At 42.5% G+C, this 16,950-nt stretch overlaps 1 long non-coding RNA gene across 2 annotated transcripts in view; it reads left to right on the top strand.

Moving 5' to 3' along the window:
- LOC147821506 (uncharacterized) overlaps positions 1 to 16,878 on the top strand; it is a 34,951-nt gene extending 18,073 nt beyond the window's left edge. Inside the window, exons 4-5 of one of the 2 annotated variants that reach the window (XR_015446948.1) lie at positions 1,681 to 1,843; positions 1,986 to 16,878. This is a non-coding gene — a long non-coding RNA (uncharacterized LOC147821506). Of the gene's footprint in view, positions 1 to 1,680 lie in introns of both variants that reach the window. The other variant, XR_015446947.1, reaches the window with a different exon arrangement.
- Positions 16,879 to 16,950: the final 72 nt, after the last annotated feature.

Below are 16,950 nucleotides of genomic sequence, written 5' to 3'. Positions count from 1 at the left end.
AGAGGCTGATATTGCTGGTCTGTGGAGCACACTTTGAGAAGCAAAGGGAGGCTGAGACAGGAGGATTGCAAGTTGCCCGGGCAACTCAGCAAGAACCTCTCTCAAATAAAAAAAAAAAGAAAAATGGTCTGGGAGTGTAGCTCAATGCAAAGGCCCTGGGTTCAATCCTCAGTACTACCTTCACCCCTACACACACACACACACACACACACACACACACACACACACACACACACACACACACACACACAGGGGTTACAAATCCCAGGTCTGTCCACAGTTTATCTTTGCTGAGCCTCAGTTTCCTCTTCTGCAAAATAAACAGTTTTAAATACTCACTTTCCAGAGGATGTTGTGAGGCTCTTAGGAGATGACATATTTGAAAGCTCTCTCTACACCATATCATCCCCCTCCAACATGTTTGTTAGGATTGCCTGGCTTTGCCTTCAAAGCCTCCCAGGCAGGCCTGCTGACCTGGCAGGCAGGGCTGATGGAGCGATAGCAGCTCGTATCCTTGCATTCCTTTCAGGGCTCACTCACTGCAGCAGTTTCCCTGGAAGCTGCTATTTGCAGAGCCAGATACTTCATGTCTCTCCCTCCACCCTCTGATTGCTAGTCTGAGTGTGCCCTGGCCCTGACCCAGGGAGGCCACAAGGCTCCCAGCTGTGCTAGGGCATCTCGGATGCATCCCTCCCTGTTTGAGCTGTGTCCTCTGCCTTTAGCTCAGCACACATTGAGTGCTAACCTGGGCAGAACTCTGAACTGGGCAGTTTGTCCTCTCTATTCTCCTCGGGCAGCCAGTTCCCTCATGCCCCCATCCTTCACGGCCTCTGTGCTCACCTGCTCGACTGCCCCCATTAAGTCCTACTCAAAACACAGCTGATGTTTGAATACATGCTGAGTTAGCAATGACTGATAAGGGTTAAGCCTGACCTTTCTTAGTGAACAAAGTCAAGATGAGAGTCAGAACTACAAATGTCTGGTTTAGGACTAGAAGCCTTGAAAGAGCTTGAAAAGCCTGGAATTTTAGCCTTCCTTGTGCTGGATCTGAATTCCTTGCCATTTTCTATTCTCCAACAGAAATGTTCAAACTTTGTTGTGCAAGATCAGGAGATCTTGCTTCTGATCCCGTGGGTGTGTTTGTGAAAGCTAAAACTAACTCCTCTGACTGTTGTAAAAATCTGTCAGGCCCAGATTATTGGCTGTGTAGAAGCTTGAGCACAGCCATTATTATCAACCAGAGATTACCTGCTTCCTTCCTGCAACAACTGTGGCAAGTGATGCTCATGTGTGGGACAAGTGTCTCTGGCATGTCCTGGGCAATGACCACCCCTCCACCCCACTGCAACTATACAAAAGGTGACTGAACCAATTTTTAAATTAAAAAAAATTTTACAGTAAAAGACACATTCCCATTACCCCCCTCAATATACTCTCCATGACTTCAAGCACACTTATCCCATCATTCTTGCCACTTTCTTTGTAAGAACCATGAGTTAACTGGTTGCATCACTGGAGCTCCTCTTGCCACTTTCTGAAGCGGTTTTGAATATCCTCCTTCACAAGTGTTTTTAGGAGGTATGATCAAAAGTACAGTGAATGCTGCTGCTGCGTGCCATCCAATGGAAAGGCAGGCTCCTAATAATATTACAGTGGGTTCTCATCCACTTTATTCACCAGATTTGGTACTGTGCAACTTTTGGCTCTTCCCTGAAGTCAAACTTGACCATGAAAGGCAAACATTTTGAGTTGATTCAGGACACTGAGGCAGCCATGAAGAGTGCAACTCAAGACATGGAAGAAGATGTCCAGAACTGCTTCAGGAAGTGGCAAGAACAGTGGGGTAAGTCTGTTTAAAGCAAGGGGGAGGATTTTGAGGGAAGTTAATGGCAATGTGTCTTTTACTGTCATAAAGGTTTTTAAAAATTAGGTATAACCTTATTTTTATCATACCTTGTAACTCTGCTCTTTTCTCTTTTACTCAGTGAATCTCATCCAAGAAAAATGAGAAGAAAATTATTATAAGGATAATCTTGATTTGCTAAGATTATTGTTTTTCAAGTGCTCCTAAGCTTCAGTCTTTTACTTACCATTCGTAACAAATAGTACCATGTAATACATGGTTGAGAAATTCTTGCCAGAGTGCTGGGGTTATAGGAGTGTACCAAGCCTAGCTGACCTCTTACTTTTTTTTTTTTTTGGTACCAGGGATCAAACTCAGGTCCGTGCGCTTGGGAGGCAGGCGGCAGAACCACTGAGCTAAATTTTCGGCCTTGCAAGTGCAAGGACCCGAGTTTGATCCCCGGTACCAAAATAAATAAATAAATAAAATAAAAATAAAAAAGATGGGCGGAAATATTCCACTCTAATTTGTTCATTGATTTCTCTTTGTAAATCTGTTGACTTTTTTGCTGCATTTATTTTAAGACTATATTGCTGAATGCACGTAAATTTAGTATTACTATATCTTCCTGGCATGATATCTTTCAGTAATGATCATTTTTATCTCCATAATGCCTGTGGGATTTTTGAGGGGGAGGGTGTTGTCGTTTTGTTTTGTTTTTTGTTTTTGCTTTAAACTCCTTTAGTCTTTTATGAATATTGCTACATCAACTTTCTATATCATTTCTCTCTCTCTCTCTCTCTCTCTCTCTCTCTCTCTCTCTCTCTCTCTCTGCCATCTTAGGGATTGAACCTAGGACCTTTGCACTAAGTTGCATTTCCAGACCTTTTTTATTTTTTATTTTTTTCAGACAGGGTCTTGCTGGGTAACTAAATTACCTAGGCTGGGCTCAAATTTGAAATCCTCCTGCCTCAGCCTCCCAGAATGCTGAGATTGCAAGTATACACCACCACGCCTGGCTTATATCATTTCATTTCCAACATTGTTCTGTTATTCTAAATTATGAATAGAATATAGATAGACTTTGTGAAAATTTTAATTTGAGAATCTCTGTCCTTCAGTAGATGTGTTATATCCATTAGCCTTATATACATTTACTGATTTTGGTATTTCTTTTTTTTTTTGGTACCAGGGATTGAACTCAGGTCCTTGTGCTTGCACAGCAGGCAGTGAAACCACTGAGCTAAATCCCCGGCCCTGATTTTGGTATTTCTGAGTTTTAAACAGGCTGAATCCAGAGGAGCTGAGGATGTCATTGCCATCCCCATAAAAATACTCATAAATTATTCTCTCACAGTTCTCCCGAGTCCTGGCCTTACTTTCCATTTAAAGTGCAGTCCTCCATCTGCTGCTAACATCTATCAGCCCTGGATCTATCCCTTGTACTTCTGTCCCCCACTGCTGGGCTCATACACTCCACACATGGGTCTTACCTGGATGTGTATTTTCTTTAGCGGGTGAGAGGAATGCATAAGGAATCAACACAGTTCACACAGTGAGCCCCACTGGCATCTCAAAATCTGAATCAAGGGCCAGGGATTTAGTTCAGTGGTTCCATCGCCTGCCTCACAAGCACAAGGTCCTGAGTTCAGTCCCTGGTACCAAAAAAAAAAAAAAAATCTGAGGGAAACTCTTTGCTCTCCAAGGACTTGTCCACCTGAGCCTTCCTCTGTCCTATGACCCTATGTTTCTGTATTTCCTCCCGTCTCATGGTTCCTTCCAAGTTCTTCCTCCTTGATTGCACAGGCAGACACATGTATGTGCACGTGTGTATACACATGTAATTCTGCATCCACAGATTGCTAGGCTGGCTCCAAGATAAACTGGCTATGGAGGAATTTGCTCTGAAGAGTCCTACTGGCAGGAATGTCTCTGCTTTTCTTTGAAGTTTTTGAGTGAGAGTGGGGAAAGGGGAAGTATAGGTAGATGCACTGATCAGGTGACCAAATACTGTTCCTGGGGGAGACTGAAGAAGTACCAGTAGTGTCTCTGTTGTGAGTCCTATGTTTCCTCCCCACAAGGTTGGTCTTGGAGTCGTCACAAGGGTGAACTGGGCTTGACAGGAGAGGTCGAATCATTTGTGAAGTTCCCAGCCTCCTGGCTTAGAGATTGGGCACCATGGAGGCCATCTAAGTGTCTGTGGGCTGGGGGAAGGCTGAGGCATAAAGCCCTAGAAGGCAGGAGACAAGGGGGTCTGCCATGCACTTGCAATCCGGAGTCTGCAGGAGATGAAATGTGGGTACATTCTTAGCCCAGGTTAGTGAAAGAGCACACTAGCTGTTCTTAATGCTGACATATTTTCTGGCCCTGCAAGAAGTGACTGTCTTAGGGCTGGGTCAGATAGGACCCTGGTGACATACAAGAATCCAGGGAGAGGTGGGAGTGATTTGAGGGGTGAAATGAAAGGGACCCTGTTCACTAGGGCCATCACTATTCCAACTTTCACTGAACTGGCAGCTACTGCAGCTCATCAGGAACTTTTCTCAGGGGCAAGGTGGCTCATGTTTCTTGAAAGCCTTCCAATTGGTGGAAAATGACAGCAGGTACCAAGATTTCTTGTTAACAAGAGGCATATCCTTTTCTCAGAAAGCATATCCTTTGTTCCAACTAATCTATTAAAAATGTATGTCCACATACTCCAATAACTTGGAGAATTCAGAAGAAATAGATTCCTAGATACATATGAATTACTAAAACTGAACCACAAAGATTTAATATGTGCACTGCTGAAGTGAGTACTGAACCAAAAAGATTTTAAAACCCTGAATAATCCAATAGCAGGCAATAAAATTGACATAAAATTTTTTTTAAAGTACCAAGTAAGCCCAGGTCCCAGTGTATCACTGCTAAATTCTACATATACTTCAGGGAAAGAGCTAGGCATCGTGGTGCATGCCTGTAATCCCAGCACTCAGGAGCCTGAGGCAGGAGGATCACCCAGGCAGGCTTGGGCTATATAATGAGTTAAATCACAGCCTGAACTACATAGTGAAACCCTATCTCAACAATCAAAACAAAACAACAAAAAACTCAACCAACCAACCAAACAAAAACATGCTAATACTTGTCAACTCTTTAATTAATTTGAAGGGAAGGCATACTTCCAGAATCATTCCTGAAAGCTAGCATTACTTGGTTCCAAAACCAGACAAGACTCCAACTAGATAAGAGAATTAAAGGTCAATCTCTTTCATGAACATAGACAAAAATCCTCAACAAGATACTGGCAAAGAGAATGCAACAAATCATCAAAAAGACCATATATCATGACCAAAGAGGCTTCATCCCAGGGATGCAAGGATGGTTCAATCTACACAAATCAATAAATGTGATATATCTCATAAACAGAAGCAAGGACAAAAATCACATGATCATTTCAATAGATGCAGAAAAAAAAACCTTTGATAAAATCCAACGTCCATGCATAATAAAAGACCTACTGCCAACATCATGTTAGATAGGGAAAATCTGAAAGCCAAGAAACAGGACAAGGATGTCCACTATCATCCTCTTGTTCAACATAGGACTTGAAACATTAGCCAGAACAATCAGGTAAGTGGAAATAAAAGGGATATGTATAGGAAAGGAGGTAGTTAATTTATTATTTGTAGATAACATGATCCTCTACATAGAAGACTCAAAAAAATTCACCAAAAGACTCCTAGAATAGAATTCATAACCAAATTTGGCAATGTATTAGGATACAAAATCAACACACAAAAGTCAATAGCATTGGGCCGGGGATTTAGCTCAATGGTTTTGCCCCCTGCTGCGCAAGCACAAGGACCCGAGTTCGATCCCCAGTACCCCCCCCAAAAGTCAATAGCATTCCTGTACACTAATAACGAACCTACTGAGAAAAAAGTTAGTAAAAAAATACCATTCACAATAGCATCAAGAAAAATTAAACACTTAGGAATTAACCAAATCAAGCACATGAAAGACCTCTACAATGAAAACTATAATACTGTAAAGTATAGTAAAGCTACAGTTAAAAGGAGTCCAAGAGAACATCAGAAAATGGAACAAGGGCCGGGGATTTAGCTCAGTGGTTCTGCCACCTGCCTTGCAAGCACAAAGACCTGAGTTTGATCCCTGGTACCAAAAAAAAGAAAAAGAAAATGGAACAAAATCCCCTGTTCCTAGATAGGCAGAACCAATATAGTCAAAATGGCCATACTTCCAAAACTGATATACATATTTAATGCAACCTCAATCAAATTACCAACAGCATCCTTACAGAACCACACAAAACAATCCTAAAAATCATATGAAACCAGAAGAGAGCCAGAAGAGCAAAAGCAATCTTGGGTAATAAGAGCAAAGCAAGAGGCATCACAATCTCAGACTTCAAGTTATATTACAAAGTTATAGTGATAAAAGCTGCATGATACTCCACAAAAACAGACAGATCAATGTAACAGAATAGAGAATGCAGAGAATCCTGAAGCCTAGGCATTCAGCTATCTGATCTTTGACAAAGAGGCCAAAAACATACACTGGAGGAAAGATAGCCTCTTTAATAAATGGTGCTGGGAAAACTAGTTATCCACACCCAGAGGACTGAATCTAGACCCGTATATTTCACCATGTAATAAACTAAAATCAAAATGAATCAAATATCTAAATATTAAAACAAATACTTAACTTCTGGAAGACAATATAGGTAAAATTCTTGAAGACATAGGTGTAGGCATAGGTGTTTCTAAACAGAACCCCAAGGTACAAGAAATAACATCAAGAATCAAAAAATGGAGTCATATCATATTACAAAGCTTCTGTGCAGCAAAGGAAACCACAAATACAGTGAAGAGAAAACCTACAGAATGGGAAAAAAATTTTGCCAACTATTCCTCAGACAGAGGACTAATATGTAGCATATATAAAGAACTAAAAAAAAATTAGATCCCCCCAAAATAAAAGACTCAATCAAAAATGGGCAACTGAAATGAATAGATACTTCTCAGAAGAAGTACTCATGATCAATAAATACATGAAAAAATGTTCTACATCTCTGGCCATTAGAGAAATGCAAATTAAAACAACACTGAGATTCCTTCTTACTCCAGAAAAATTGGCTATCATCAAGAAATAAAATAATAACAAGTGCTGGCAAAGCTGTGGGGGGAAAAGGAACATGTCTTCATTGTTGTTGGGAATGTAAACTAATACCACCATTATGGAAATCAGTATGGAGATTCCTCAAAAACTGAAAACTAGAAATTTCATTTCACCTAGATACCCTCCTTCTAAGAATCTTCCTAAAAAAGTTAAGAGATATCATATTACAGTAATATATGCATACTTGTGCTTACAGTAGCACAACCAATAATAGCTAAATCTTGTAAGTAGCCTGTATGTCTACCCAACAGAAGAATGGACAAAGAAAATGTGGTATTTATACAGAATGGAATACTTCTCTGCCAAAAAAGAAGGATAAAATTGAGTCATATATAGGAAAATGAATGCACTTTGAGACCATAATGTTACATGAAATAAATCAGCCATACAAGCTTAAATATTGCACGATTTCCCTTAGATGAGAAGTCTAAAACATAAAGAGTAAAATAAAATACTGATAATAGGAAATAGGGAGATCTTTTGCAAATGGGAAGGGGACCAAGAGATAGAGGGAGGGAAGAAAAAGGGAAAAAAAAGATGTGTTATGTACAAGTATCAACTTCTCATGATTAATGTAATCATTATGAACTGCAAACATGTACTAGTAAATAAAAAGTGAAAAAAATCTGTAAATACAAATTTATAAATCAGTGACCAAAAATAATACATTGAAACAATTTCTATACAATGTCTTGTGGCCAATCATCCTACTTTTTAGTACTTCAGGATGTGGTACAAGGTAGTAACCTGGGGCAGGGGGCACATCTGTACATCTGCCACTGCTATGGGATCCACATGTGCTAATCCCCAGAGTGTGGGCTCTTTAGCCCTCCCATCTGAAATAGGAATGGGGAACATCTTGGTAACTTCCCCCTTTACTTCTGTTCAACCCCAAGTGTGCCCAGACATTACCCATCCAGGTAGCATTAGTAGGTCATGACTGGTCTAGACAAGGATAGTTTCCTTAGCCCTGGGAGCAAGGCAGCAAGAACACTGGGCTGGAGGCAGCAGTCCACAGCACAGGGCAGCATGGGTCTGAATTCTAGGGTGCTTTTACTCACTTAGATCTCAGGTTTTCTCCTAGCAGTTCAGCACACAAACTATATCTTTCGACAGGCTGTGCATCAGTATCACCCAGTCACCCAGTCACCCATGGCTTTCTGTAGCATGGTGGAGATTTGGAGGTGCTCTTTGCCCGCCTCAACCTCCCTCAGGCCTTCTCTCCTCAAGTGGGAGTGAAGGGGGAGTCGTTGGGAGCAGAGGGTGCACCAAGGTCCCCGAGGGCATCCAGGCAGCAGCCCCAGTGCAGGGTAGGCAAACAGCTCTGGGAGAAAGTCAGCAGCAGTGTGTGGGTGGGTCCCTTCCTCCTCGCACCCGGCAGTTAGGGTAATTGTCCCGATTACTGATTACCACCATGGCAGGTGAGCTGTGTAATTGCACTAGGGTGGGGTGGGGGGCAGACTTGAACCTAACAAAACGAGTTTAGGAAATTGAAAGCTGGCTTCTTGACGGGAAGTTTTCCTGCACCTGGTGCCTCTTGGGGGAAGAATTTGCTCCAGGGGGCACAAGGTAGCACTTTGGGGCCTAGGTTAGGGTTATGGCAAGGACAGAGGTGCTGCCACTGGGCAGAGATCCTTGACTTCGGGTCACTTGCTTACAGTGGGTTTCTCTTGCTGATGTTAACACTAATAAACCCTAAGTCATGCCTGCTCCTTGACTTGTCTATGGTTGTCAAACCAGAGAGGGCCTGCTGATGGCTACCCATCCCTACTGAGCCCCTAGCCCCTTGCTTACCTCTCCTGGCTGTGTGAATGGGTACAAAGGTCATGCTGAGGGCTTCATACCAGGCTCATAGATTCCGGGCATCCCTGGGAAGCTGTAGCAGGACTGGAGGGCTTGGGTCATGAAGTCTCTTCACGTGGCAGACTGCAGGGACCTCAGGGCAGCATGGTCTTGGGTTCAGTTTCCCCCTCCCTGCTGGCCACATTGATCTTCACCTCCTAACTCCGCCTGGTCTCCCTGTGTCTAGGGACCAGTGTAGTGGACCTGATTGTGCAATTTCTGGGTCAGACCAGTTGTGTGGGGGTGGGGGAGTTTCTCTGAGTTCACTAGGGAGTTTAGGCCACAGGGTAGAGTAAACAAGCCAAGTCCCTGGGAAGAACTGCCCTGGCCAGTGCCTGAGGTTGAAGGAGAGCCCCATGTCTGGGGCCAGGCCACACAATATCATCTGGAGAGAGGAGAGGCCGCACTTTGGCCAAAGGATGTATCTGGGGGTTCAGTCTATCTTAGTTTTGCTCCCAGTTGCTGAGCTGGTCCTTCATGTCCCAAAGGCCAGAAAAGTGTCACCCCAGTGAACCTGGGGCTGTGAGGTTAAACCAGAGATGACAAATAATACTTAACTTTTTTTGAGCCAAAACACTGAGAGGAGGCAGAGGGTTGTCCATGCTGGACGAGGAAGCCTTGTAGGGCTTAAGGGAAAATTTGGACCACTCCAGGGTTCCATTTGTTCCAATAGTGCTAACTATAGCTCTTCCCCAAATTGACGTGTAAGTGTTTCCTTGTTCTGAAGATTTCCTAGGATCCTTCTAAGACTAAGGGGGATATTTTGAGAAAAGAATGTCCTTATTTACAGCTGAAAAAACTGGTGTGATTCTTGCTGTTCTAGTAAATCTATCAGTCTCCTATAATTTTCTTGACCCCAAAGATAACAAGCTGTGCTCTTAAAGAAGGGCTCAACCACATCCTTCCCCTATGTGATATCTTTGCTACCCCTCTCCCTCCAAACCTAGCCTCAGAGCCCTGGCAGAAGTGGTCAGTCAGCCCACAATTCCAGACATGGTTTCCCACTGCTCTGGGTATGTAGACCCTAAAGTTCAGGCTTGGATCTCTGGGAAGCCCCTAACTTCTCCAGCTTAGAGGCTCCCACAATGAAATATGATACCCTCAAGTTGATGCTTCCTTTCCCATCATGGGAAGTGACTGTACTCACAGAGTGTCCCTGAACTAGAGGGCCAGGAAGTGAGCTTTGCTGTCACAGGAGATTTTTCCTCTTTAGATTGTTTCTTCTTTGGTCCCCACCAGTAAGGGAATAGCCATAGTAAGGTCCTAGGGTTCACTTGGTCCTGGTTGAGTCCATGCATGGCTCGGGTCACGTGAGGTCCATCCACATCACGACAAGGTGAATAAGCCTCTTGGTTTCCTTACATGCTAATCATTCTCTGTGTTTCATTCCTGCTCATTTTCAGATCTGCTCCCACCTTTGGCCTTGCTCTGGGCGGCAGCAGACTCTCCCCTTGGGACTCACCTCCCTGGGCTCCCCTGCTGAACGATTCTTGTAAAGATGGCGCCACTTCCTGTGAAGTGCTCCGTGTTCTCCATGGCTCCAGTTCTCATTGGGCTCTGGTATTATTTCTTCCCCATCCCTGCCATCCAAGTCAAAGTGATAGCAGTGCCTTCCTACTTTTCCCATCCTCCATTTTCATTCCCATATCTTTGCCCACACCTCTGACCAATGATCTTTCTTCAAAGTCTCTTCATTTGAACACTCTGGGGTGAATTCCATTTTCCTTTAGGGCCCTGACTGATATATCTCAACTCCTTCATTTCCCAGGTAGCACTTCTTTTTTTCTTTTTCTTTCTTTTTTTTTTTTTTTTGGTACCAAGGATCGAATTCAGGACCTTGCACTTTCAAGGCAGGCACTGGAACCACTGAGCTAAATCCCGGTCCAGGTAGCACTTCTATGACCAAAAGGATTCTTGGGCTAGTGCTCAAAGTTTTCTTGTCATACTGCCTAAATGAGACACCTATGCTCGAATTCACGTTCTCTCCCATTTGGAGAAACTTGTTCTGCTCTCCCATCATCAGCCGGTTCCTTCTTACAGACCTGGTGGTGGGTGCTAGTGGACTTGGGCAGGAGGACACAATCAAGGCCTGGCCATCCTCCTACCTGAAGGGGAACAATTCTAAGGGAGAAAAGCAAGAATAATATTAAATAGCAAAGAAAGGAAAAGAAAAGAAAGATAGACAGACTTGTGAAAAAACTATACAGCAGGCTGGGGATATAGCTAAGAGGTAGAGTACTTGCCTATTTTGGGCAAGGCCCTGGGTTCAATGCCTGAGAGGAGAGAGAGAGAATGAAAATAAAGAAAAAAGACTAAAAAGGAAAGGAAGAAAATGCAAAAAACAACTATATAGGTATCCCAGACATTAATCAAATAAAAGAAATATTCTTGTGTTGTGCAGGAGATGATGTAGCTGCTAGGGGAAAAGAGGACCATAGAACATGGTAATCAAAAATAAAGGCCCTGGGCCGGGGATTTAGCTCAGTGGTTTCGCCACCTGCTGCGCAAGCACAAGGACCCAAGTTCGATCCCCAGCACCAAAATAAATGAATAAATACATAAAGGCTTTGAAATGGGCATGGTGGCACATGTCTATAATCCCAGGTAGTCAGGAGGCTGAGGCAGAAGGATAACAAATTTGAGGCCAGCCTGGGCAACTTAGTGAGACCTTGTCTTAAAATAAAATAAAATAAAATAAGGCTGTAAATGTAGCTTGATATTCTCTGGGTTAAATTCCCCATTAGATAGATAGATAGATAGATGATAGATAGATAGATAGATAGATAGAATAAAGGCCAATCTTCCTGGCATGCATGAAAATCAATGACATTCCCAATCTGGCTCCAACTCAGTTTTGTGCACTTTCTGTTCATTCACCCTAAGGTACCGAGCTCCCTGCTGTCCCTCAAGGTCTCTGAGCACTCTGTGTCATTTTGCTCATGGTTTTCCCTACAAAAAAGAAACCTCTTCTCCCTTGGTTTTCCATTGTCATGTAATAAATGCCTACAACAACGCCCGGCTGTAATCTCATGCTGTGTAGGTCAGAAGTCCAGGCAGGCTCCACCAGGCTCCCTGTTGAGCATCTCACAAGGCCAAAATCGATGTAAAGGCAGGTGGGCTCTTATCTGAGGGCTCTAGGGCAGAATCTACTTCCCAGCTTGTTAAGTTGTTGGCAGAATTCAGCCCATGTTTCTCTGCTGGCTGTGAGCCAAGTCTCTCACAGGTTCTTGAGATAATCTGCCTTCCTTCTCCTGAGGTCCCTCCACCTGTGAGTCAGCATGGCCGGCTGAGCCCTCTTCACACTTCATCTCTCGGACATTTCTTCTGCCACCAGCCAGGTAAAATGCTCTGCTTTGAAAGGGCTCATGTGATGAAATTAGACCCACCTGGCTTATCTCCCTTTTGCCATATAAAGACCTTGAAGAAAGTTGACACCAAGTTGGAGGTTACGGGCCGTGCCCAGATCTACTCACCGCACCTTCCCTTCTTGGCACAAATGTTCCCACCACTGCGCAAACGTCTCGCTGTCTTCACGCACAGCTCTTGCACCACTGCACTGACACTTCAGTCGGTGTCTTACAGTGCACAGTGAGCAGTCTGGGGATAAGAACTGTGTGCTACTCATCTCTGTATCTTTCATTGCACCAGTGTCTTTGACTTGATAGGTACTCAACTTGTTGCAGACAGGAAGGAGGGAAGGAAGAGAAAGGAAGGAAAAAAAAGGAAGAAAAAAGGAAAAGAAGGAAAGGAGGGAGAGGATACAATGACTTAAGGAAAAGTCACCTGATTAGAAGGTGTTCGTTCTCTCCTGCAGGGCAGGCACTAATTAAAACAGACCAGAGAGAACATATTTTGAAATGTGTTTCAAGTTTTAGATAGAGTCCAACCAGGCAAGGTCTCTGCTTAGTGCCAAGGGGATGAAACACATTTAATCCTTTTCTATTTGAAATAGCATGTATGTCAATAAGTTACCAGATTTCTTGCCTTTATTCCATCACCCAAGGAGGGGGCCAATGATCCCATTCCTAGTCCTTCCCGGCCTTCAGGAAGAAGGCCTGGCTGACTGCCCCTCAGGGAAGGCAAGTGGTTTGGCCAGGGTTCTAAGTTGGCCTCTGCTTCACCCCCCATGTTTCTTTTCTCTTCCTGCCCCAGGCCCAGGTACCAAAATGGAGGCAGGTGGCTCAGTTAAGAAAGTGCATCTTTTTAGTTGTATTAACTTTTTTAAAAAGTCATATATAAAATAAAAACCCAAGCTGAACAGGAAGATAAGATGAAAAGTAAAAATCTCCCTCCGCACCTCACCCAACCCAAGTTCCTCTCTCCAAAGGCTCACCATTGACAGGTTCTACAATCACCTTCCAGAAAAAAAAGAATGTAAGGTGCCTGCATTTTAAAGTTAATCATAATACTTCTGCACCTAGTACATGGGTTTTTTTTAATATCTTATTTCTGTAAAATCATTTTTCTTTCCTCTGAACTGTTAAGCCAATTTAAAATCATTTAGCAAAACTATTTTTCAAGCAAATTAAAGTACTGAACTTGTTTGCAGTTCATCCTAGACAAAGATGAGGTGTTATTTTCATTCCCCCAGACAGCCGCTCCCTCTCTTCCTCCCCACCACCAGGACCCTTTGCATTTCCCAGCTCATCTTCCTCCTGCCCAGATGAAAGCAGTCAAGGAGTTCAGACAGACATTTTCAAAGACATATCAGTACTGACCCCAGGAAGAGAGTGGTAGACCAATGACCCCCTTTGCACTTCCCCCACGGCCCTGGCTTTGACCCTTAAAGGATGCAGAAAGAAGGAAATTACTGAGATACTCTAGTGGAGAACAGCCACCGATGGCAGATTAAAGCAGGGGGACCTTAAATGCAAACCTAGTTAGGGCAACTTATGCTTTAGTGAGACTCAGCCTCAAAAAATTAAAAAAGAGCTGAGGATATAGTTCTGTGTGAAGGCCCTGGGTCCAATCCCAACTAACACACACACACACGGTGAAGAACAGCCACAATGTCACAGGCACAGGAATCCTTGCTAGTGACAAAATAACATCCTTGCTAGTTACATTCTAATTTACTTGCTAGGATATGATTTGGAGCACTTATTGAAGTTATATGTTCTGTGTGTGTGTGTGTGTGTGTGTGTGTGTGTGTGTGTGTGTGTGTTGAGGGTGGTAACTTTTCTCAGCAGAACAAGTCCAACATTAGGAACAAATGGATAAGACAGGCCTTAACCCAAAGACATATTCATGGGGAGATCCATTAGCTAGACTTTGAGACAAATTTAGACAGAGATCTCCATCTACTTCTCACTGTTTACTTCTAGGATCATTTCCATGAACTGTACACCTTTATTTGTAGTCTCAGGATCCTCCCAATCCTCCAACTCAATATACCGGCTTTCAGACAAAATCTAAAATTCATTTCAGGTATAGTCATTTATGAAACCTAAAGCAGTGTCTCCAAAAATATGAACAATATAAAAAATTTTCAATAGGTTTGGGAAACCCTGCATACACCGTCTCTTGCTTGAAGAGTTCTAATACAGACTTGTACATGAAAAGCCCTGAGAAATACTGTATTGAAGAAATCTATTTAGCATTGGTTTCATTCATCCAAACATTGACTGTGTTCCTACTATGTGCCAGATGTTATTCTAAGTACAAGAGCTAAGATAATGAACAGGATAGGTATAGGTTTTAATTTTAATCAGAAAAGCAGATAACATACTAGTAAAACTTGCAATTTCAGATTGCATTAAAGATTGTCATAGGTGGGTGTTTCTACTTTAGATGGGGTACACAGGGAAGAGGCTCTGAGAACAAGTCGTGTGATCTGAGATCTGAATGACAAGAAGAAGCCAGCTACATGAGGATCTGGGGAAGGGCATCACAGACAGAGGGGCCATCAAATCCCAAGGTGTTGAGGTTGAGGTGAACTTTTGCATGTTTGGTGAGATGTGAAAAGTAGGAAGAGGCCAGATCATATACCAAGACCTTATCAGCTGGTATAAAAATCTCTATGAATATCCCTTAAAGCTAGTATGCTGCAGAACAGTTCGTAAAACCTAACTTGAAATGTTCCCTCTCTCTCAGAATGAGTGCCTCCCCTTGGAGGAATTTGCACTCTATCGAGTCGAAACAATAAACCTCTAATGTAGAACTGCAGGTTTTAGCTAGCAGACGGGAAAGTGTTACCTCTCCTATCCTCTTTTGACTTTCATTTTGCATCATAAAACATGCCCTCATGATCAGAAGTTATTTTTTAAGTTTATAAAAGTTACTTCTGTAGATTGTTTTTGTAAGTCTTAAATATTTTATTGCCATCTGCTTCTTGACTGTTGGCTTTTTTATTACTGCCTAAAACGTTTCAAAAACAGTCGGACTGAATGACAGGGAAGGGCAAACAAATGGAGGTTCTGCTCTTGGGGATAAGAGCAAGACAGGGGTTTCAGCTAGTATCCCAGAGTTCAAGATAAAGCTTTATCTGCTCTGAGGAATATAAAGGAACAGGTATAAGCCTGGTAAAAAAGAATTGAAATCCAAAAGCAGGAAGAACCTCAAGACTTGCAGAAGAATACAGGACTGAGAGGAATTGCTGATAAATGGTACAGAATGTTCTTTTAGGACGTGGACAAGCTTCTCATCTACCTGGGGAGATTTTGGGTTAACTTTTTGGACTCTCATTTTGATTCAAGGCAGTAGAAATGAAAGTAGGAGGGCAAGAAATTTGGAGAAAGGACTATTTAAGACTCTAGGAAAGTTAACAAGAAAGAGTTTGCTCATGATCATGAACTCAGCTTCCAGTAACATTAAAAAAAAAAAGCAATACCAACTGACATTTATTGTTTCCTACATTTCAGAAAACCTGTGAAATATTTTCTGTACCTTACTTAATCTTCATGAGACTTCTGTGAGGTAGAAAAACTATACTGTATAGGTGAGAAGGCTGGGGATTTGAGTGGCTGAATAATTAGTTCAAGGTCCTGCAATTAATATATGACAGGCCTAAGATTCAAACTTGAGTCAGACTGAGTCCAGAACCATTGCATTTAATCATTACTCTATATTCTCAAACTGTGGAGGCAAAACAATGATCATTAACTTGTTGAATTTGGAGATAACGTGGGGGAAAGAAATCCTTTTATCTAGGTCTAGACGCAGACTTGTGAACTGATTTTTTTTCTTGTTTTGAGATGAAAAGAACACAAACAGTAGAACAATAAAAAGACAGGTGGCTGTGGGAGGGCAAGAGTCCATGGAGATCTTCAGCCTTGGATAACAGGACAGATCAGGAAGCAGAGCCGGAGGGGCCTGGGAACTGGGACAGAGGTCCAGACAGTGACAGCTCTGCTCTCCATAGTGATGGTGGAGAGAGATGTGATCATCACGTGGGCTCTGGAGGGAGTGTGGGCTGCTGCAGGGAAAGCTGGAGGATGGCAAATGAAAAGGACCCCGTGGAAAGACCAGAGGAAAATGAAAGGCCTTTAAATACAAATTTAACATGAGAAATTTGGTGGTCTGGATATTCAAGTCAACCTTAGTGGAAAATAGGAAAGGGATTCTACCTACTGAATATTCCCAGCTGACATCTGTCAGCTTTCTGTCTGCGTAGCTTGCTCTGCAGTCCACCCTTTACTAGCAAGTTAGTTTTATTAATATTGAGGCACACACCAGATACACAAAGGGCATACTGTGATCACACACATATAAATACGAAGACTTATATTGCAATGTATACCCATACATGCACATCAAGAAAGGGAATTTATCTCTGCATGATTCATCATTACTCTCAACTTTGTATTTGTCCTTCCCTTTATACTTTGGTCATCTGTGTATATACCTCTAAATATTAGATTGTACAATTTTGGAGGGTTTGAATATTCAATAAATCAAACCATTCTATATAAATTTTCTGCCCCTTGCTCTTTTCTTCAATTTCATGTTTTTGAGACTCACTGAATGAATACAGGATGTTAATTGTGCTTTCATTTTCACTGCCACATGGTATTCCACTGTTTGAAATGCTATGGTTTATCTCTTTGTTGTTCTATTGATGGATATCCATTCTTTTTCCAGAGAGT

Source organism: Heterocephalus glaber, unplaced genomic scaffold, assembly GCF_053883595.1.
Source record: "Heterocephalus glaber isolate CG9 unplaced genomic scaffold, H.glaber_assembly_v1.0 deba00001733, whole genome shotgun sequence".
Lineage (NCBI taxonomy): Eukaryota > Metazoa > Chordata > Mammalia > Rodentia > Bathyergidae > Heterocephalus > Heterocephalus glaber.
Note: the sequence above shows the minus strand (reverse complement) of the source record. Positions and strands in the feature narration are given on the sequence as shown.